The 23,870-nt window shown below is 41.1% G+C and overlaps 1 protein-coding gene across 13 annotated transcripts in view; it reads right to left on the bottom strand.

Annotated features, from left to right (window-relative positions):
- Positions 1 to 23,870, bottom strand: part of LOC309644189 (uncharacterized protein) — a 54,308-nt gene that overhangs the window by 28,889 nt on the left and 1,549 nt on the right. For 8 of the 13 annotated variants that reach the window (XR_014254272.1, XR_014254273.1, XR_014254274.1 and 5 more), the window contains exons 3-4: positions 9,579 to 9,647; positions 8,109 to 8,211 (exon numbers count right to left, since the gene is read on the bottom strand). The exons of 1 other annotated variant lie outside the window; for it this stretch is intronic. The gene's annotated coding sequence lies outside the window, so the exon portion shown is untranslated. Of the gene's footprint in view, positions 1 to 8,108; positions 8,212 to 9,578; positions 9,648 to 13,927; positions 22,541 to 23,870 lie in introns of those variants that run through there. 4 more of the 13 variants (XR_014254279.1, XR_014254281.1, XM_082427791.1 and 1 more) reach the window with 3 other exon arrangements.

Genomic DNA, 23,870 nt, shown 5'->3' with positions numbered 1-23,870 from the left:
GGCATCTTATGGGCTGTCACCCAAAGGGTTCCTGCCCACTTTCTGTTTCCATGTTCTGCTGACACGGGGCAAAGAAGGAAAAGAAGCCAAGGAGTAAGATCACACAGAAAGCTGGGTCTGCTCAGTAAAGAGAGGGAAATTGTGGCGATGCTGAAAGATGAAGAAAACGGACTCTCACATAAGGGCAGGGCTCAAGCGAAGAGACTTGGGAAGGAAAGCAGGAATCTGAACAGTGGCACGAGGACAAGAAGCCAAGATCAAGAGACATAATGCAGTGGAAGCGTGGAGTCTTAACCTCTGGATCGCCAAGGCAGTCTCCATAACTCTTCATTTCTACTGTAAAATGTGATCAAACATTTTGATCCTTTCTATCCGCTGCTCTATCTTCCCCCGGAGTTGTCCTTGTCTGCACATGGGGTGCAGGGTCACCATCATATTTGCCCTCAGCTTGTGGGAGAGGGGAAGAGTGAAAGAAAAGCCCTGGATAAGCAGTTTCTTTTCAAGCAAGTGATGTGGGAATTGCACACATCACTGGTACTCACAGTCGAGAACGTGGCCACAGAGCCACATTGAACCGTGGGGGGCTGGGAAATGAAGCCCCTGGCTGGGTGGGGATGTGTGGGTCGCAACTCCATTACCAGGGGAGAAGGGGGCACACAGATCTGGGAAGACAAGGGCAGTCTGCTACAATAAGGAACCAGAAGGCCATATCAGCCGGGACAGGGGAAATTATAGACCCTTGACCAGCCATTAGAAATATCATGGGAAGGGGAAAGCAAAATGGTGACATCCTTAGGAACTGCATGTCCATTTGAAGGAAAAGACACCATCAGCAAATACCAGCCTGCCCTTCTTCTTTGGCTACAGCCCACTATTCTAAGGACCTTTGCCTCCGGGTGAACCGCTGCAGTGATTTCCAAACTTTTAAAAAAGCAGCTGCATTTATAAATGCATTCTTACATGGGATTCTAGTTATAAATAAGAAAACAAAAGGGCTGCTCTGGCTGAAACAGAGGAGAGGGCCCAGAGCTCCAGCTACCTGCTCTGGTTGTCATGGCACATTAGAGGCCAACACACAAGGGGTATGATGTCCACTTGAAGGTTTTCCCCCAGAACAGTGAGGATCCAAGAAACCCAGTTTGAGAACCCCTGAGCTGTGGGAAGCAGGGCCCAAAGCTACTAGCAAGGATAATTTCATCAAAGCCAAACTAGGACCACTCGGAACCTTGTAACAAGGAAGTCATGCTCCAGATCCTAGAAGTGGCAAATCTGAACTTCACTCATTTTCTGAGTAAGGTCTTCTGTAAACCCTATTCTGTGGTAGCAATGACTCATTTCATTTATTCTTACAGAGGCTTGTGTATTTTGGGGAGTTTTGTTTTTGTGATATTGGGGTGGCTATATTTATGACTGATTTAGTTAACAACACAACCCCCCAACTATAACATGGTTACCATGGGAAAACATCATCCACTTTATGAAGTGGTTCCATGGACTGCGACAAAAGCCCTTGTGGGACAAGGTCCACCCTGACCTAGAGGCAGGTGCAGATCCGGGCAAAGGGCACGAGCTCGCTGGTTGGAGCACCGTTATTACCAGCACCCAGTGCCCAGCGATTCTCTCACCTCTTATGGTGAAATATCAAGGAAGAGAGGGGTGTGTGAAAGAGAAGATCCAGAAGTTCGACTTAGGACTAAATTATGGATGACATCAAAAGAAGCCTCGAGAATGTACAGGAGCCCATAATCCCAGTGCCTGGTCAGCAGAGGTGCAAGATGTTCAGTTGGGGTAGAAGACAAATGTGGTAGGGAAGGGGGAGGTGGGCTGACTTCCTCAAGCGGTGTCAGTGAGGAATGAAACCTCCCACCGCAACTGTCTCCAACAGCTATCATGCGTTAAGAAAGGGGGGAAAAAAGGTCCTGAACCTAGCTAAGAGAGCAGAGTATTCCTGACAAGAGTAAATAGAAGGTCTCGGTAGTAAACCAGAAATGAAGTCCCAGTTTTCCTCTTACACCTCCTTCATACCAGATCAAGTTCCTTGACTCCCAATCCATCCCCAAAGGAATAATCTTCCCACTTAAGCCCTGTGTTAAATGAGCAAAACATCATAGAGTGTTGCAAATTGTTTAACGACACCTTGTAAAAAACCCAACAGAAAGATGGGCAAAAGACGTGAACAGGCAATTCACTGAGACTGTGAATATACAGTCAAAAAGAAGTCCAAAAAAAAAAAAAAAGAAGTCCAAGCTAATTATTCCTCAGAGAACTGCAAATGCAGACCTCAGTGAGACACCTACACCTACCAGGTTAGCAAGAATTAAGAACGCTGACAACACCAGGTGTGGGCAGGAGGTAAAGCTACAGGAATTCTTTCACATTCCTAGTGGGAATGTAAATTGGTATAATGACTTTGGAAACCCATTTGGCATTTTGTTGTAAAGTTCAACACGCATATAACTAGGACTTAGCAGTTTCCCCCTGGGTATATATTCTAGATCAGGTTTTTTTTTCCAAACGGGCTCCCGTTAGCAGGTCATGAACCTAATTGAGTGGTACACAACCAACATTTTTAACAAACAAAATAGAATACAATAGAGTAGAAAAACTTAGAGGACATTGTCTGTAGTAAGGGTAAGTTTTGTTTCGTAAATTGTTTCACATATGTGTGTGCACCCATGTGTGTGTGAGTTGCGATGTGATTTTCATGGTTGATGAATGAACCAGGCAAGACACCTGTTGAGGAGCAGAATGTCTTCTCCTGGGATCAGCCTTTGAATGTGAAAGCAGAAAAGGTTCCCAGAATAAATTCACCCAACTTAGTAACAGGCCATGTTCCCTGTCTACATTTCTTGACTAAAATAGATTATTTTCTTCAAACTGTATTTTTGCACAAACCCATTTTTACCAGTGGGAGTACAGCATGTGCCACCTGGACCAGGCTCTTCTGCGGACACAATTCATTAGCTGCCCTCACTCTCAAAATGCAATTGAAATGGATGCATCCTTTAAACTGAATACAAGCAATGGCTTCCAGGCATGCGTTTGACTCAATAATTCATGAAGTACTCATGATTACTTATTACTGAGAATAAAGTAAAATTAGCCACATAGAAGCCCAGGAAATGTATCTGCCATAAAGTATTAAGTGTCTCTACAGTACAGCAAACTTTACTGTCTTAAAAACCATTCCTAGTCCCAAGGACTTACTGGAATAAAAGCATCAATTGTGAACTATTCGGCTCACAAAGGTGGAACAAACTTTCGTATCTTTGTGTTACGGGTTGAATTGTTTCCCCTCAAAATTTATGAGCTAGGGCTTCCCTGGTGGCGCAGTGGTTGAGAATCTGCCTGCCAATGCAGGGGACACGGGTTCGAGCCCTGGTCTGGGAAGATCCCACATGCCGCGGAGCAACTGGGCCCGTGAGCCACAACTACTGAGCCTGCGCGTCTGGAGCCTGTGCCCCGCAACGGGAGGGGCCGCGATAGTGAAAGGCCCGCGCACCGTGATGAAGAGTGGCCCCCACTTGCCGCAACTAGAGAAAGCCCTCACACGAAAACTAAGAGACCCAACACAGTCATAAATAAATAAATAAAATAAATAAATAAAGTATTAAAAAAAAATTAAAAAAAAAAAATTTATGAGCTATCCCCTACTACCTCAGAATATGACCTTATTTGGAAATAGAGTCACTGTAGATGTAATTTGTTAAGACAAAGTCATACTGGAGTTGGTGGGCCCTTAATCCAATATGACTGGTGTCCTTCTATAAAGGGGAAATTTGGACACAGACATGCACACAGGGAGAATGCCATGTGAACATGAAGGCAGAGATCGGAGTGATGCAGCAGAAACCAAGGAATGCTAAAAACTGCCAGAAAACCACCAGAAGCTAAGCAAGAGGCATGGAATAGATTCCCCCTAACAGCCCTCAGAAGAAATCAACCCTACTGACATCTCAGTTTTGGATCTCTAGTCTCCAGAACTATAAGACAATGATTTCTGTTACTCTAAACCACCCAATTTGCAGTACTTTGTTACAGTAGTCATAGCAAACTAATACTTTGGATCTTTAAGATTTAGGCAAATGCTTTATCTCCTATTTAAATACTAAATATTATAATTACAACTCTGTAGGTTTATAGTCAACATTTGAAATCAGGAGACCTGGAATAAAGATTCTGCTTTTAGTTGGCTGTTTAACCAATCAGTATCAGCTGCTTCAGTGTGATGAAGATTTCTTTGCATTAAAAATAGGCATAGGGCCACCAGTTTAGAACTCAGATAAAAGACCTCAATTTTTTTTTTAATGTTATTTATTTATTTAATTATTTATTTATTTTTATTTTTGGTTGTGTTGGGTCTTCGTTTGTGTGTGAGGGCTTTCTCTAGTTGCGGCAAGCGGGGGCCACTCTTCATCGCGATGCGTGGGCCTCTCACTATCGCGACCTCTCTTGTTGCGGAGCACAGGCTCCAGACGCACAGGCTCAGTAGTTGCGGCTCACAGGCCTAGTTGCTCCGCGGCATATGGGATCTTCCCAGACCAGGGCTCGAACCCGTGTCCCCTGCATTGGCAGGCAGATTCTCAACCACTGTGCCACCAGGGAAGCCCAGAAGACCTCAATTTTTTGTTTTTTGTTTTTTTGGCTGCATGGCATGTGGGATCTTAGTTCCCTGACCAGGGATCAAACCTGTGCCCCTTGTGTTGGAAGCGTGGAGTCTTAACCACTGGACCGCCAGGGAAGTCCCCAAAGACCTCAATTTGGAACTGGCTTCCTGGTCCTGGGTGGTCCACGTTGAATTAATCTAGATCCACTTTCATACCGCCTACCTGTTGCCAGCCTTCCTTACCCCCAAAAGGCTAGTGTCTTGCTTTCAAAAGCTACTTGGAAGAACTGGTAATTCTCTCCTGGTGCAATCACAAGCGAATGAATGGTTCATTGTTAAAGAAGTCATTCAGCTGAATAAGGCAATCTCTCCTTCAAACAAGGTTAGGGGTGTTGGACCAAACGTTATAATTAAGTCAAGTATTTGCCTACATTTCTTGTTATGTAGCTCAATGTATATAGGCGTTTCAAATAACTGAATTTTGGGGTTCCATCAATGTTATTTACTTATTAAGACAAATGAATTTATAGATGAGTATGTAGTAAAGTACAATGATACTATCTTACTTTCTAAAAGGGTTCAAAGACATCTGAGATGTTTGAAAACTTAGACATTTTACAGAGGGTAGGAAAAGCAGCTAGCAATTTCCTGAATTGCTAAGAGCATCTTCTAGAGTTAAGTTACCAGTACAATTATACTTTCACTAGATGCCCAAACCCTACTTATCCGCTTATAATTTCTGTTGATTTGTAAGTGAGAAATAAAGATATAATTTACTGGCTAAGCCAGTCCTATAATGAGTGGAACAAAACCGGATATGCTTGAGAAGTAATAAGCACTTGTCTTTGATTTCCAACACTCTGGTCAGGAAATCTGAACTGCTCGTGATTTAGATCTTTTGGAAATGAAAAAAAAAAGTGTTGCTAGGGGTTCCTAAACTTTCTGCTGGGAGATGTTAGTTTTTTGTTTGTTTTATTGTGGTGAAATATACATAAAATTTACCATCTCTACCATTTTTAAGTGACAGTTCAGGAGCATTAAATACATTCATTCACATTGCTATGCAACTATCACCACCAGCCATCTACAGAACTTTTTCATCTTGCAAAACTGAAACTCCGTACCCATTAACAATAACTCCTCATTCCCTCCTTCCCCTAGCCCCAGTAACCTCTATTTTACGTTCTATGTCTGTGAATTTGACGACCCTAGGTACCTCATAAGTGGAATCATACTATATTTGTCCTTTTGTGACTGGCTTATTTCACTTAGCATAATGCTTTCAAGTTTCACTCATGCTATATGTGTCAGAATTCCCTTCCTTTTTAAGGCTGAGTAATATTTCACCGCATCTAGATATCATATTTTGCTTATCCATTCATCTGTCAATGGACACTTGAGTTGCTTCCACCTGAGTTGTTACTTTTCATACCTTGTCATTTTCTGACATCTCCCGTCTTTGGATCACTAAAGAAAGTCAGACACAGTTGCGGAGGGGGCAGGTGATGGGTTGAAAGTGAGGCAGGTGAGGGGGAAAGATGAGGCAGGGCGGGCAGCCAAAGGGCCTGTGCAGAGGGAGGCAGAGGGCCAGGCCGGCTTCCCCAGAGGCCAGTCAGACAGCAGCACCATCTGCCTGAAAAGCTGTACCAGCAGTGGTTCTTAGTTTCAGGTGTCCTTTGACCCCTGTGTTTAGAACCCCTGGTCAGGTACAGCCTCTGGTAGGTGACTCTAGAATGACACTCACATTTCTAAATCAACGTTCCCTGAAGCCTATCAGAAAGACCTTTACCAGAACTAAGCAAGCCAGTGAGAGCATTTCGAACTAGTCCAGATGAGTAGTTAGGAAGAGTGAGCTCCAAACCCCCTATTAACTCTAAACAGCACTCTTTTAAACCCAGGTTTTCAATTTGATTGAAATGGGATCATGCTACAAGCTCTCCCTGAATTTACAAAAAAAAAAAAGGAGGTATCTGGTCTTGGGCAAATTAGGCTGTAAGACATTCTGTAAGTAAAAATATTGATAATTTCAGTAGTTCGACACATTCAACATTGATATTTAAAAGTCAATTTAAACACAAACACTGGGTAATCGTTTGATTTTTCACAATAATCAGGGAGGTAAAGGCATGTATTAACAAATAATTTTACACGTGAGGAAACGAGATTTCAGAAAAGCTATGTGGCATATCTAAGGTTACATACCTAAGAAGTGGCAGCACAGGAACTAGAAACCAGGTCTTCTGAATTTAAATTTTAAGCTCTTTCTTTAAGTCAGAAGTGTTTAATCCCGGGAAAAGAGACAGAGGTGGACTGATGCACTATGGACTGGATAAAATTTTAGTAACTTACAACCTGTCAGTTCTGGCTTTGCTACTGACAAGTTATCTCATGTGAGGTAAATAACATTATCACAGCTTCCCCTCCTAAGAAAGTAGGACTCAGGTCGGTGGCTTGCCCCGGGACTGGCAAGTGTAACATTTGATCCAAACCATCTTGTTTGAAGAGTCCTCAACCTTCACCTCCATTCTAGAAGCAGAAACATGTTATTTTTGTTTATGGATTTCTAAATAAAAGTGTACTCAGAATTTAGAAGTAATTAAGGCAAATCTGCTCTGACTGAAGGGGGTGAGGGGTCCAGAAGATCCCCCAGGAGGGTGCTGTCCATAGGGTGGCCTGAGGGATCCTGAAACTGCCCATTGGTTTGACCAGAACTTTCTAAGTCTTTACAAGTCTTACTGAAGCGCACCTGGACATTCTCTCTCTCTCTCTCTCTCTCTCTCTCTCTCTCGGCCAAAACTGTAGCACTTACTTTTTTGGGGGTAAAGCTGGTCATTTCTCCAATACTTCAAAACCGACTTCTCTAACAAAGTCACCCAACCCTAAATGGGGTTCTAGCTCTCTGCTTCCGGTGACCAATTGCTGTGATCAGCCAAAAGTGATCTTTGGCCACTTTTTAAAATACTATGCACTAAACATGGTTAATGATCCTGGGCCCACATGGAGAGAAAGAAGAAAGGGCAGGATTCCCTTTCATTGAAAGGACTGAGTTGGGACTTCCCTGGTGGCGCAGTGGTTAAGAATCCGCCTCCCGATGCAGGGGACACGGGTTCGAGCCCTGGTCCGGGAAGATCCCACGTGCCGCAGAGCAACTAAGCCCGTGTGCCACAACTACTGAGCCTGCGCTCTAGAGCCTGCGAGCCACAACTACTGCAGCCCGCGTGCCCTAGAGCCCACGCTCCGCAACAAGAGAAGCCACTGCAATGAGAAGCCCACGCGCCGCAATGAAGAGTAGCCCCAGCTCGCTGCAACTAGAGAAAGCCCGTGTGCAGCAATGAAGACCCAATGCAGCAAAAATAAATAAACAAATAGATACGTTAAAAAAAAAAAAAAAAAGAAAGGACTGAGTGATAGCAGCGTGTGCAGTCTGTGATCTCAACGTGTCTGTGAACTCCTTCCTAATGCCTGACCCACGCACGATGCTGGAGAGAAGCCCCATCTGCACCTGCAGCTGCCCCGTGAGGGCCCCCAGAGAGAGCTGGATGCCGCAGGCAGAGTCCGGCAGGTCCGAGGTCCGAGGCCGAGATCCGGGGCGCAGAGGCACGTGCCTGGAGAGGAAGCACCGAGAGCGAGCGGTAATGGATGAAGCTTTGCCGGAGAGACTGTAACCAAGGCGATCGTGAGGCTGGCCTGGCTGTGGTGTTACTGAAACGACTGCAAACAAATGGACAAGTAACACCTCCTTTGTCTAGCGCTGGGGAGGCCAATGAACTTCTCGATTATTGGTGAATTTTCCAGGTAACTGGAACTTATTCTTTTAAGAACCCAAACTGCAAATTTTAAATATTTGTTGTTGTTTTTGAAATTTTCTAGATGCGTTCCCTTTAATTTACCTGGATATGGCTCTGGGTCCTCCTTCCTGAGACTCCCTTAATAGTCCATGTTTAGCACCTGTAAGGTTTGTGGGGCTTCTCTCCTGTCCCCGTGTACAGGTGCTGGCTTGCCATGCTGTCACATCCAGAGCTGCCTCTTGAGGCCCCTTTCTTTTTTGCTAACTTTAATTTGTATAGGGCCAGGGAGCCAGAAGGTCAAGCTTCTCAGAATTGCTCAATAAATAAGACTGAAAACAGTTTCAGTGTTAGCCTGAATCCTCACTTAAGTGCCTGAGCTTTTGTACCTTGATTTTTAAAACAACATAAGCTTTTTTGTTGTTGTTGTTATTCTTTTTAATTGTGGTAAAATACATATAACATGAAATTTACCATCTTAATCATTTTTAAGTGTACAGTTTAGTGGCATTAAGTACTTTCACATTGTTGTGCAATTATCACCACTACCCATCTCCAGAACTCTTTGATCTTGCAAAACGGAAACTCTGTGCCCATTAAATAATAACTCCCTTATTCCCCCTCCTCCCCAGCCCCTGGCAACCACTATTCTATTTTCTGTCTCTACGAATTTGACTACTCTAGGTAGCTCACATAAGTGGAATCAGAAAATATTTGACCTTTGTGACTGGCTTATTTCACCTACCATAATATCCTCAAGGTTCATGTGTGTTGAAGCATATGTCAGAATTTCCTTCCTTTTTAAGGCTGAATAATGTTCCATTGTATGGGTATACCACATTTTGTTCATCCACTCATCTGTTGATAGACACTTGGGTTGCTTCCACCTTTTGGCTATTGTGAATAATGTTGCTATGAACATGGGTGTACGAATATCTCTTTGACTCCTTGCTTTCAATTCTTTCCGGTGTATACCCAGAAGTGGAATTGCTGGGTCATGTAGGAATTCTATTCTTAATTTTTGGAGGAACTGCCATACTGTTTTCCATAGCAGCTGCACCATTTTTTTTTTTTTTTTTTTTTTAGCTGCACCATTTTATATTCCCACCAACAATGCACAAAAGTTCAAACTTCTTCACATCCTCGCCAACACTTGTTATTTTTTGTCAAATACCTTTTTTGCTTACTTATTGGTTCTTAGTTGTCTTTATATAGTGAAAACCAGCTTTCAGACCTCTGGATCAGTGGGTTGTTTCCTATATGAAGCAATAACAAGTTAAGCAGGTGTGTCTCACTTTGCACAGCAGTTGTGATAATAAAAATCATATTATAAATGTAGTATAGAGGAGCTAGCTATTTAAAAGAAGCCTATAATTGGGACTTCCCTGGTGGTCCAGTGGTTAAGAATCCATCTTGCAATGCAAGGGATGCCAGTTCGATCCCTGGCCAGGGAACTAAGATCCCACATGCCGCGAGGCAACTAAGGCCTCGTGCCACAACTAAAGAGAAGCCCATGCACTGCAACGAAGAGCCTGCATGCCACAACGAAAGATCCCATGTGCCACACCTAAGACCTGACACAGCCACAAAATAAATAAATAAGTAAATATTTTTAAAAAAGAAGCCTATAATCAGTTATTTTAAGTTTTTTTTTTTTTGCTGCTTTGGGTCTTCATTGCTGTGCATGGGCTTTTCTCTAGTTGCAGCGAGCAGGGGCTACTCTTTGTTGTGGTGCATGGGCTTCTTATTGTGGTGGCTTCTCTTGTTGCAGAGCACTGGATCTAGTTACGTGGGCTTCAAAGTTGTGGCTCATGGGCTCAGTAGTTGTGGCTCACGGGCTTAGTTGCCCCGCTGCATGTGGGATCTTACTTCCCTGACCAGGGATCGAATGGGCATCCCTTGTATTGCAAGATGGATTCTTAACCACTGGACCACCAGGGAAGTCCCGATTATAGGCTTCTTTTAAATAGCGGAATGTGGAATCTTCCTGGACCAGGGATCGAACCTGTGTCCCCTGCACTGGCAGGCTGATTCTTAACCACTGCACCACCAGGGAAGTCCTAAAAGATCTTTTTAAAAGTAACTTTTTATTATAAAATAATATATTCACTGTAGAAAATTTAGAAATTATAGAAAAGTGAATAAAAGAAAATAATGCCACTGTTTAGAGATAACAACATTTGTGTTCATATCCCCCCATTCTATACACTCCCCCGCCACACATATATATTTATATATGCATACATTATGTATATGTATATTGTATATAAAAATATATAATATATATATTTCCTGTCATTTTTCTTCCCTATCATTTCTCCCCTGACCCCCAAACCCCTCATACACTTGCACCTTAGACCGTTGACCACTCTCTCATCCTGCCTTACATTCTCATGGATTTGTGGCTTATCCACTCTTATTTTAAAAAATTGGCCTTATTCCATTCTTACAGTTTGGTAGCCTGGTTTTCCCACTTCATAATATGTTAAGAGGGCTTCCCTGGTGGCACAGTGGTTAAGAATCTGCCTGCCAATGCAGGGGACACGGGTTTGAGCCCTGGTCCAGGAAGATCCCACATGCCGTGGAGCAACTAAGCCCGTGCACCACGACTACTGAGCCTGTGCTCTAGAGCCCACGTGCCACAACTACTGAGCCCACATGCCACAACTACTGAAGCCCGCGCACCTAGAGCCCGTGCTCCACAGTAAGAGAAGCCACCGCAATGAGAAGCCCGCACACTGCAACAAAGAGTAGCCCCCACTCGCCGCAACCAGAGAAAGCCCGCGTGCAGCACCAAAGACCCAATGCAGCCAAAAAAAAAATAAATTAAAATAAATTTATAAAAAAAATATGTTAAGAGCATTTTTCCATGTCATATTTTTAAATAATCTTCAGATACATACTTTTTAAAAGCTGTACAGTAAGAATCCTTAAAAAATAATCACCTCATTATCTTTTGGGGAAGTATTCATGTTCTGGACTTTCTCAGGGATACTATAGAGTTTTAAGAAAATAATTAAACCTGTTTTTACAGGCGCCCCACTGGGTAGACTCTTTCCTAAGACTGTTACTCCCATTTTATAGATGGTGAAAGACAGACACGCAGAGAGTTATTTCTGGTCTGGTATTTTTTTCTAAATGGCAGGAATATTGATCTGTTACATATGGGAAAGAGACATGCAGAATGGGCCAATTCAATGTGGCATTCAAACTGTCAGAGGAGGAAGAAAATCCCTAATTTGGACAAAGACTCCTAAAAAATATGAAGACGTCCTGGAAGATTATTATGTAATTCTATGAGCAGCTTTTGCTTCAGAGTTAATTGACAGTTAATAATCATAATGATGCTTTGGCATCATCAGACCTTTGGGGCTCATGACTTCGTGTGTGTCTTTTTATAGAGCAATTAATAAGTGTTGGCAGTGTGCTTGTGATCCTTCTGAAATACTTGGGAAGGATATTGTTGCTGCTGTAGCTTTGAGTATTTTGGGTCTTACAAATGATTTACCACTTACTAAATTCAAAATCCAAATTGTGGATTTGGCTCTCACTGTTGCCAGCTAACAAATGCTATAATACTGGGAAGAAGTTAAGAAGCTATCATAGACTGCTTCAGGGTAATCATGTGGAAGGGAAACTTCTCTTAGCAGGTTTGAGCCCTGCTCTGGGAAGATCCCACATGCCGCGGAGCAACTAAGCCCGTGCGCCACAACTACTGAGCCTGAGCTCTAGAGCCCACGAGCCGCAACTACTGAAGCCACGCGCCTGGAGCCCGTGCTCCGCAACAAGAGAGGCCATCGCAATGGGAAGCCCGCACACTGCAACAAAAAGTAGCCCCCGCTCGCCACAACTGGAGAAAGCTCATGCACTGCAACAAAGACCCAACGCAGCCAAATAAATAAATTAAATAAATAAATAAATAAATAAATAAATAATTTTTAAAAGCAGTATGTGCTCTTTAAAAAAAAAGGTAGATAATTTGTATTATTTAAAACAATAATTGTCATATTCCCATATGGAAAAAATTTCTTCATCATGTATTTTTAACATGATATACTTCAGTAAACATTTTTTTCAAGATTATAAATACTGCAAGTTACAATTTAAGTAAAATTACTAGATTGTTTTAATTGTGACTATACAGCTAAATAGTAGACTATATTTTCCTAAGTATTATCATTCTTCTTCCTTTTGCCTTCCCTCAAACTGTAAAAGAAGAAAAAAAACACAGCATACAGAAACATCAAGGCACAAATTTACAGGAAAATGGGAGAATGTACTGTTGCTGCTGCATTGTAGATTTAGACTAAAGTGGTACAATTTTTCATGATCACATCTGCTAGCAAAGTTAATTGTGAAGAATCCCACTGTTTTCCTCCTATCACTTCATAGTGAATAAGATGCTGCTCCTTAAGCATCAAAGTTAGTGACAATCCACGATTATCTAATTAGCACCACTTCATCCATCATCCAGTTCGGAATATGTTGAAATATACTGTTTTGCTGGATTTCAAATAATAAATACAGAATTTTAAAAACATTAGAACTGGAAAGATATTATAAATCAGTTATTCGTACTTTCTCAATTTACAGATAAGGAAACGGAGAGGGTAAACGGAGAGGGTAAACAACTTGCCTAAAGGCAGATTTTTTTTTCGTTTATTCACCCAGTCATTTATCCACACATTCAAGCAACCATGGTTAGCAAGCAGGAGTTAATGTGAGGCCCTCCGAATGCAAAAAAGAGTGTAAGACACCAACACTGTCCTTAAGGAATTAAACTCCAGTGAGGAGAGGCTGGCAGCCCCACAACTAGGCACTACAGCAGACTGTGGTGAGGACCTTGCGGGCAGCATGGGCTAAGTGCTACCAAAGCACAAAGATGAGTGTTAATTCTACCTGAGGAGGTCAGGAAGTCTTCCCAGAAGGGGACACTTTTGAGCTGGGCCTTGAGGAATGAGCATTTCTTGTTATTCATGTAGAGAAGAGCAAAGGGCAACCCAAGTAGAATATACAACATGAGCAAAGCTACAAACTCATGAGCATCTATGGCAGGATTAGGGAATGGTCAACAGTGTAAGGTGCAAGTGTGGGGGGAGAAAAGATTGGGGAGAAAACTAGCAGGAAATTGGTCTTAAAGAGTCTCATGTGGCTAAATTGGTAAAAACTCTGAATGTCATGCTAAGTGTGAATTTTATTCCAAGAAAATATGGGTCCGTGGAAGGCTTATAAATAGGGCTGGGATATGATCAGACCTCGGTTTGCACTGGAGATGAGTTAGAAATTTACATTCTAAACAGGAGATGATGAGAGCCTAAATGTGGAAGAGTGGCAATAAGGAACAAAGAAGATATATGAATGGCCAATAAGCAAATGAAAAGATACTCAGCTTATTAGTCATCAGGGAAATACAAATTAAAATCACAATGAAATAACACTACGTATCCACTAGAATGGTTTAACTTACAAATGCTGACCATACTAAGTGTTGGCAAGGATGTGGAGCAACTGGAATTCCCATATACTGCTAGAAGGAATGTAAAATAGTACAATTTTGGAAAACAGCTTGGCAGATTTCCATAAAGTTAAATATACACTAACCATATGATCCAGCCCTTCCCAATCTAATTATTTACCAAAGAAAAATGAAAACATCTTCAGTTCAGTATTTAAAGTCCACAAAGTCCATACAGAGACTTGTCCATGAATGTCCATATCAGTTGTATGCATCATAGCCTAAATACTGGAAACAACCCTAATGTGTATCAATGGATAAATGGCATTAAAATGGATACTCAGCAATAAAACGGAATGATCTATTGATACACATAACAACATGGAGGAATCACAAATGCGTTCTGTTGAGTAAAAGAAGTCAACACAAGAGTACATACTGCATGACTACATTTATGTGAGACTCTGGAAGAGACAAATCTAATCTATAATGACACAAAGCAGACCAGTGGTTGCCTGGGGCAGAGGGTGAGGGAAGGATTGACTAGGAAGAATCACAAGGGAAGTTTTTGGAGTGATGGGGTTGTCCTATACCTCGATTGTGATGGCGGTCACAAGGGCATATAAATTTGGCAAAACTCAATAAAATGCAGATGCATTTTATTACATATAAATTATACTACAATACATTTCATTTAAAATAATAAATTGAACTTAGATGGTAAAATAAACTAAAAAAATAAACTAAAAACATGGCAGTTGATCTGATTTGCAGGTTTTTCCATTGGTTCTATTTAATTATGAATTGATGTCTTAAAATAATAAAAAAAGACACAGACAGAAACACATATAGAAAGGATCTCCCATTCCATTCCATTCAGCCAACCAAAGGGAGAGACATACAGTAAAATTCAGCAGCCAGTATAATACAGAGCCCCAGTTCCACACGTTAGCAAAAAGCAACTCACGTAGATGTTAGTGTGGTATTAATAAACTCCACTAGCTTGGAAATAATTTATGTTAAGGATTCATGCATCACCTTTCACCCATTTGAAAAGTTATTTTTATATTTTTCTATATTTTAAATGTGTCTCTGCTCTATGTAGTCAAGCTTCATAAAACAGTTATCTTTAATAATGCTGGTCTTAGACATTTCTTTATTCCTTTGTATTTTCATTTGTATCTTATTTTCACATTTTTAGTATACATCCAGAGGAAAAGAAGTGTGGAAAAGTAAAATATGATGGAGGATAAAGTGAAAGAGAGAGACATTGCCCAGAACTCATTCTATAGCCACTCTGCCATCATTTAGACTTTATTATTTTCCATGTTACTTTAAAGGAGTGATCCCCTGGGAAGGAGCAGAACTTGGTCAGGAAGCCAGAAGAACTGAGAACTGCTTTATCTCTGTCTTCAGGGGAAATTCCCTTCCTTCTTTTCAGGAACCTCTCTTCCTCCCTCCAGAGGTGTGGTTCTAGGAGGGCTCTCAAGCTAGGCAAGGCCCCAAGCTGGACCAATCAAAGTACTCATCCCCTGGCCAGTGTTAGGGTCAGGTATGCGCACAGGACCCAAGCAAGTCAATCACAATCTATCTCCATTTCGCCCACGTACAATTTATCGGGGCAGAGCGTGTCCCTCCCTGATAGCCAAGTAAGAGGTGAGCCAAGAGCTCTGGCAGCTGTGTTATAGCTTTGTGAATAAGCCAATCTGAGAGAAAGAAGCTAATACTCAGAGAGAAGTAGAAACAAGACAGAGAAAGAGTCTTGACCATTTGGCACACTGGTCATCCCTGCCTTTCCTGATATTTTATGACATGAGAAGTAACTCCCTCAGTTCAAGCTGGTTTTCTGTCTATTACAACCTTTTAAAAGGAGTGATTAACATAGGTCTCTTGTCCTCTGGCAATGGACTACAATACAATCAACCTTTCCAGGGCAGCAGAGAGTGGTTGGGGGCTCTAATGAAAAAAAAAATCAGGCATCCTCCAACAAGGGCATATGTATACTGACATGCAACTTGTTGGTTTCCAGGACCCCTTCCAGATCACTGCACCCCAGATATTTCTAAAGGACCTCCCCTGCCACTCCCATCCATTCTTCCCCCTTCCTGACCGAGATTACCACTTCCATTCAGACCTAAGTGTCTTGAGCTCTAAGTTCCCTTCTTAGAGCCTTCTTGGATCTCTCAGATATTCTTGCTTCACTGCAGTCATTTCACTGGACTGCTGCCTATAAGCCTGGAGGCCAAGATCTAAAATATTGCTCTGAGACCTCCAGGAATATCTGCTTCATCCCTTCTTCCCTCCATTGAGAGAAACCGCCTTCTTGAACTCTTCTGAAGAATGACCTCAATGTCTTTTTCAAGTTGGAGAGAAACATGGGTTTCATCCCAACTCATGCCTGGCTCCTTAGCCATGATATACAGACAATGGTCCCTCACTGGGAACTTTGCCAAGAACTGAGTAGGAGCTGATTCCTAAGAGTTTGATGGATTAGGGGGGAGTTTCTTCCTCATATTTACCTCTTCCACCAAACTGATGGCCTGAGAGGGGTGCTGTCCCCCATAGGAACTTGAACATAAACAAAAACTTTTAATAACTTGTGGACCAACTGAGAGCAGTTTGGAGCATTCAAACAAGATTTTGCTAAAGATTTGTGGATAACAAAAGGAAAATAAGCAGAGAGGGAAACAAGAATCTAGATCGCCTGGTATATAAGTTACAGTTCTTGCTCATGACCTCAAGAGCTCCTGCCTTATCTGCTTGTAATTTGGTGTCCTAAGAGATCCTGCCTTTTTATCATTCTGCGCATTCTTCCCCATCTTGCAGGTTCTGCCTTCTTCTGGAGGAAGAACTTCAAAGTATAATAACCACCCAACCAATGAAGAGTTTTGGTGTCTAAAGGCACATAGACTCTGAGAAGTCTTCAGAGTATCCCTTGATAAGAGAACCTGGGCACAAGTGAACATCCTTCAACTAGAGCAAGAGCTTCAGTCACACATTTCCCTCTCAGTGCAGCAGACATTGCTCTACTCAAAGAATGTGGGAACTTCTTGAAGAAGAAAAAGGTGTATCAGTTAATTTTGCTGTGTAACAAACTATCCCGTAACTTTAGTGGCCTTAAAACAATAACCATTATTTCTCATGATTTTGTGGGTTGACTGGGCAGTTATTTTGGTCTGGATCTGCTCAGCTGGGGTTGGATGGTATGGAACTTTCTTTTTTTTTTTTCCTTTTAATATTTATTTATTTATTTATTTTAGCTGTACCAGGTCTTAGTTGCGGCTTGTGGGATCTTCACTGCAGCATGTGGGATCTTTTTTTTTAAGCTGTGGCATGTGAATTTTTTAGTTACAGCATGCAAACTGTTACTTGTGGCATGCATGTGGGATCTAGTTCCCCAACCAGGGATCGAACCTGGGCCCCCTGCATTGGGAGCACACAGTCTTACCCACTGGACCACCAGGGAGGTCCCTGGAACTTTCATTCACAATCTGCAGGTTGACAGGCTGTTGATTTAGGACCTCAACTTGGACAACTCCCTTTCATCCATGTGGATAAACCAGCCCAGGCTTCTTCATATGGCCATCTCATTTTTGGTTTCCAAAGAGCAGCCAGCAAGGGCAGGCAGCCTTTACAAGTTTCTTCTTGTGTCACATTTGCGATTGTCTCCCTGGCCAAAACAAGTCACATGACCAAGCTCACAGTAGGTATGGGAGAGTCCAACCCAAAGGCATGGATACTGAGAGAATATTTATAATGGCCATTTTGCAAAAAATCTGACCACAGGGCCCACAGGTTGGTCCTGGCTAATTAAAGAACCTCTTCACCGTGGCCATAGTGGCTCAGGATGGTGCTGTGGCTCAAGCTGGACAATCAGAGTCCCTGCTGGTTGGATGGACTGTCCAGCTTTGGGATCACAGTGCTGGTAGAATGTGAAATTGTAGGTAGTATAGTAGGAGAGAATAGGTCAAAGCACGGTAGGTCAGAACAAAAAGGCAAAGATAAGCAGAACTATGAGATGAAGATGGTGACATTGTTTGAGCCCCTGAATCTAGCTAGCCTGAAGATCACACTTGAAATATACAGATACTTTTTTTTTCTCTTTTTTTTCTTAAGCTACTTTGAATTGGATTTCTGTCAGCTGCCATCAGAAACCTAACAAAAAGACCTGAGTAGAAGGTCAAAGGGGAAAAGTTCCTTTTATTTGATAGATTTAAAAAAAATTTTTTTAATTTTATATTGGAGTATAGTTGATGAACAATGTTGTATTAGTTTCAGGTGTACAGCAAAGTGATTCAGTTTCACATATACATGTATCTATTCTTTTTCAAATTCTTTTCCCATTTAGGTTATTACAGAGTATTGAGTGGAGTTCCATGTGCTATACAGTAAGTCCTTGTTGATTATCTATTTTAAATATAGTTCTTTGATAGGTTGATGGTAATGGTGGGAGTAGCTACATATGGTAGATGCAGCATCAGGGCCCCTTGTTACTATACTCTACTTAGTGTCCTCTTACTAGAAACCCCATCATCAGGAGAGGGTTAAATGCCTTATAGTCTATGGATTGATGTCAAATGAGTAGGAGTTAACCAAGACAGCAAATTGCTGCATGTCAATAACTTTTATGCATTTTTGCTCACCACCTAGACTGCTTTAATTCTTCCTTCCCTACTTGTATCACCCCAAACAGTTTTAGAACAGAGTTATTCTGGAAAGGACTCACTGAGTCAAACCTGATATAAACTATGAACTTAGCTAGTTACATCAACTTTCAAAATCAAACAGACTGTCCAGTGCTTGGGATACCAGAAGAACATGAAGAATCACAGGCCAGCTTTCTTAGGAATTGTTTCTTAACTTAATTTGGGCATCATTCAGTAGGAAAGGAATGCCAAACCAGACCTGATATTAAACAGAAGCCTGAAGATATAAATAACTCAAATAGCAAATCAAAATCACCATCTCATTAGTAATAGGACAGAAAATAAAGTGAAAAATAAGAAGGAAAAGACCAGACTGTGAACTTTTGAAGGGAAATATTTGCAAGCGAGAGATATTGAATAAAATGAAAAACAATGAGATGCTCAGTGAAGGCAACATTACAAAAAAATCCACATAAAACAGGAGCTAATTAAAGAAAAATTAATTATGAGATGCTTGACAGATATAAAATGCCACCTGAGTTAGATAAGAAAGCCTGAACAGGAAGCTAAGATAGCAGGGTTCTATTCAAGGCCTTTCCCTAAAATATTGTAACCAATATGTATGGGTGATAAATTTTTCAATGAGTACTTAAGTCCTAAAAAAGTCTTTCACAAGAAGATAAATGAAAAAATAGATGATTCCTTTTCAAAGACTTTATTAAGTCTCATCCTAGACTAAGACTTTTATGGCCAATTGCTTTGCAAACAACCATAGCTAAAGATAGCACGGGGTCACCTGGGGGTATGGTATTCCCTATCTAGTCTCTCTGATATTAGTTAGAATATTAATAAAGAGTATGTAGACACTTCTCTAAACACCTTTAAAAACACTTAGGCTTGGCTTCATTTCGTTTATTGCCCTGTATTCAACAAAAAATGTTAGCGAATATACTCTAAGCATTTCTATATGAGTTTCTGGTTCACCAAATTGATTTAAGGAAACTCGACCTTTGTAAGCGCTATTAACCTCTGGTAGTTGTATGGCTGGAATATCTAAGGGAAGGAGTGGTGAATGAGTGAATTACCACTGGTCGCTTCTCAGTAGCATTATCATTCTGGAAAAAAATATTAATTGGAGTTCCCTAATTTGGAGACTCATTTAACTCATTTATTGAGCCCCTGCATTGCACAAGGTACAAGCCTAGGCACTTGGGATACAAATCCCTGCCTAAGGGAGTGGTTTATTTATAGTTTGGGTAACCCAAATGTCATGATTTACTAGATGGGCTATTGCTGTAGCAGAATCAGGAGTTAAGTGACTTGTGTTTTGTTTGTTCTGTTTTTAACTATGCTAGTTCTATTTCCTAAGTAGAACCTGAGTCTTCTTTTTTTTTTTAATCAGAGAAGTAAAGTGAAATAGAAAAAGCCACCTGGTGCAGAGCTTGAGTGTGGCTTGTGGAACAGGACTTTCTGGCTTTCCCTTTCCTAGCTGTGTGGCTTTGGGTTATTCTCTTAACCTTTCTGTACCTGACATTCATGAGCTACATGTACGGCAAGGATGACTGTAATGGTACCCAGTTTCTAGGAATGTTGTGAGGATTGACTGAATTAATGTATGTAAGTGCCTAGCAGGTTAGCAAACATCATTATTGGCTAGCCAATCACTTATCTATGTTCATCTCTTACATTCCTGTGACTCAAAGAACACTTCTTCCTTCAAATGTAAAGCCTATCTCTGTTGGTTTCCATCTATAGCAGGCATTAATACAGATAGAAGAGAGGAATGAGAGTAAATTTGGCTGTTAATTGCCTTCATTGTTGATTTGCAATTCGATTCATTTACCACTAGAATATTTAGCCACTGGCTACTTTGGTCAAAGGACTCGACGTCTTAATATACAAAATTAGTACAATATCACCATTTTATTTCACCATAAGTTGGTAGCAATGAGAAATGAGTTAAGAGCATTAGAATGTTAGGTCAAATGAGAGTATTAACGATTAGTGACATAAATTATTTTTCTAATAATTGCTGCTCTTCTTTTGACTTCAGGAAAACTTGACTAGAGATTGAATTTTGACATTAAACCCAAGAAAACTAAGTTTTGAAGATAATTTCTCAAACTAGAATTTGGCCATGTTACCATGCTGAGCAGCAGTTTCAAAGAGAAAGATAATTGGGATTTTTAATGAGCTTTGAAACTTACCAGAAAGGTGGGATAAAAGCTATAAAAGATGTGGTATTAGGCAGTGTGACTTTAGACAGCTCTTACAGGATACATCCTAGTGGTAATATCTTTCTTCTCTACTGTGATTAGCCAGAAAATAATCTTTTCTTTATTAGCTTTTCTCCTCATCTCCTTTGAGGAAATACTCCAAGGTCAGTTGTCACCCAATCATAATGTCCCTAGGATAACTGACTGATATTCTCAAATCTGATTAAGTCAATGGGACAAGTAAATCAATTCAATGCAAGAAACAGGGCAACCACTCATTTTTTTCTTGCCAAGCTATCAGCTAGGTTTTATAAAATAAGAGATAAGAGTTCAGAATTGGGTTATGGTGATGCTTCTTTTCAATCCAGTTCTTAAAGCACCATGATTTCATTGTTATCTAGAAATGGAGCCCACCTGCCATATTCATTAAATGGCAACCATAGCTGAATTTTGTGGAAATAATGCCTTGCATTTTATAGAATATGGCCTCTACCAATTGTTATTCCAATACTGTTCAGGCTTTAGGAATCTCCTGCCAAGTTTAAATACTGTGGCACTAAGAAAAGAAAGAGACTCTGGGGAAGAGGAAATGAAATTAGCTTAATAAATCCTAATTTGGAAGGGAGAAAAATGACAAATAGAAGAAAAATGCAAATGGCAGGGAGGCAAATAGTTTCCTCTAATGTCTGTCTCCTGATAATATTTTAGAACCGAGATTATATATGGACAGCGAAAGCTGAAAGATGAGTAATAAAAATATCTTGAATTCTACTGGAATATCATGTTCTACATTATTTTTTCCCATTCTTGGGAAAACGAACAAAAATTACACTAATTGCCACAAAAGAAAACTCAATACTGTTACATATAAGTAGAAAGTATACAATCACATTCACTCCAAACTATCTTCTTGTCCTCACCCATCCCTAAGTAACTCCTGAATTTTCAGGGTAGAACCCTTTTTTGGGTGATGGAGAAGACTGTGCCTACGATCCTTAGCAATGATTTCCTGACTGCTGAGCAGCATTAGTCATGCATCCTCCTCATGCCCATAAATGGAGGACAAGCCTACACTGATGCTCTCAGATGAATTTAAACAAGGCCTGTTCTGAGAGAACCCTCAGAGCCAGACTGACAACACTCCTGCAGCAAACCCATCTTCAACAGAAGCATGTTTTGTTTCATCGTACGCACACTGCTAATAGAGGCGTAGAACAACTTGAGATCGCTGTGCACACCTAGGGCTTGGAGCAGGCCTCCCATTGTGGTGTTAAGCTGGGGTGCTGCTCTGTGAGCCAAAGTTGAGGTCCACATACTCAGTGTTAAGAGGAGACTGTATTTTCTTTTTTTAGTTAATTAATTAATTAATTAATTAATTAATTAATTTTTGGCTGTGTTGGGTCTTCGTTGCTGCACGTGGGCTTTCTCTAGTTGTGGCGAGCGGGGGCCCACTCTTGGTTGCGGTGCTCGGGCTTCTCATTGCGTTGGCTTCTCCTGTTGCAGAGCACTGGCTCTAGGGCGTGCGGGCTTCAGTAGTTGTGGCTCGCAGGCTCTAGAACACAGGCTCAGTAGTTGTGGCGCACGGGCTTAGTTGCTCTGTGGCATGTGGGATCTTCCTGGACCAGGGCTTGAACCCGTGTCCCGTGAACTGGCAGGCGGATTCTTAACCACTATGCCACCAGGGAAGTCCCTAGACTGTATTTCTTTTGATGAAGAGTTTCCTCTTCGATTAGAGCAGTCATTCATTCATTCATTCATTTATCCATTCATTTACTTCCAAACATCTGGGTGCCTACCTGAGGGCCAGGTATTGGGCTTCAGGCTGGGTAGCCCTTGTGAGAGAAAAATTCAAGTGATTTTCACCATTCAGCCAAGCCAACACAATCTCGGCTAATTTTAGAGCAGGGTTTATGAGAAGAGAATCCGCTTTAATTCTTACTGTCTAACCCACTTACTTATGCCATAGGAAGGCAGTATGATGTGGTGGAAGGAGCAATGGACCCATAATTATAAATCCTGGGTTTAAGTTCCAGTTCTACCAAAAAGAGACTGTGTGACTGTGGGCAATTTACTTAACCTCTCTGGGCCTCACTTTCCTTTTTTGAAAAATGAGTGGGTTGGACTTAAGATTCCTTCCATCTCTAAAATTCTTTTATTCTATATGGTAACACATTCCACAAAGTTTCCTTTGTGACCAGAATTAGTTGGTGATTTCTTAGCTCAAGTTTCCCTTTGCCCTCTTTCATTGTTAAACCAAATATGAACAAGAAGCAATAACATTTTGTCACAGCCAACAAATTGCCCTTCCACTGAATGATCTTTGGAGGTCAGGCCACCCATTGCAATATCTAAATCCAAAGGCAATGGTATGACCAACTTGTGAGCTGGCGGTCTGCCATCCAAAAGGATGGAAATGGTTGTAGGCGGCCAAAATTCTTGGCTGGTACATTTTTAATAAACATACAAAATAAGAACAGCATTTTCCACTTGGATTGCTTAATTTGGTGCTCATACCATCAGAACATTTGCTGTAAGGATAAAGATGATGTGATATATCACTTATTTAGTGCAGGATGAATTAACTTTCACAAATGAGAAGTAGGTTATGGAGTCATCTGTAAAGCATTTTTATCCTTGCCTCTTGTCTCTGGCAAGAGGAGATAGTTTGAGTCACTACAGCAACATCTCCACCCCTTTTGGCCCTTTGTAAGAGTTTTCCCTGAAACATAATCTCTGCTGGATTTACTGTATTGCTATGAATGAACTAAGGCAAATTGGTGTGAATTCTTTGTGGTCAAATATGTCTTATTAATACTTTTCCAAGATGGTTCGATAAGTCTTATTATAACTTTTCCAAGAAAAAAGCCTCCACAGCAAATGTTCTTTGGCTAATTTGGAGAATATTTGAGGTGCATGTGTTTTAATTACATAAATGACAGTGAGTATTTATGATAAGGCAATGAACCTCATAGTTAGTAGCTATGGTTTTTAATTGTGCCTATTGCACAAACTCATCCAGTTCTTGGGTTCTCTATTTCCCTGTCTCTACTTGTAATATGGCAACAAGGACATTTGACTGGCAAGGCTGTTTTCTCTCCGGCGCTTGGAGATCCTTGAATAAAATGCTCTTCTGCGATGGTAAGCTGTCATCAGACATGTGGG

This window comes from Balaenoptera physalus (genome assembly GCF_965194825.1).
Source record: "Balaenoptera physalus genome assembly, chromosome: 1".
NCBI lineage: Eukaryota > Metazoa > Chordata > Mammalia > Artiodactyla > Balaenopteridae > Balaenoptera > Balaenoptera physalus.
Note: the sequence above shows the minus strand (reverse complement) of the source record. Positions and strands in the feature narration are given on the sequence as shown.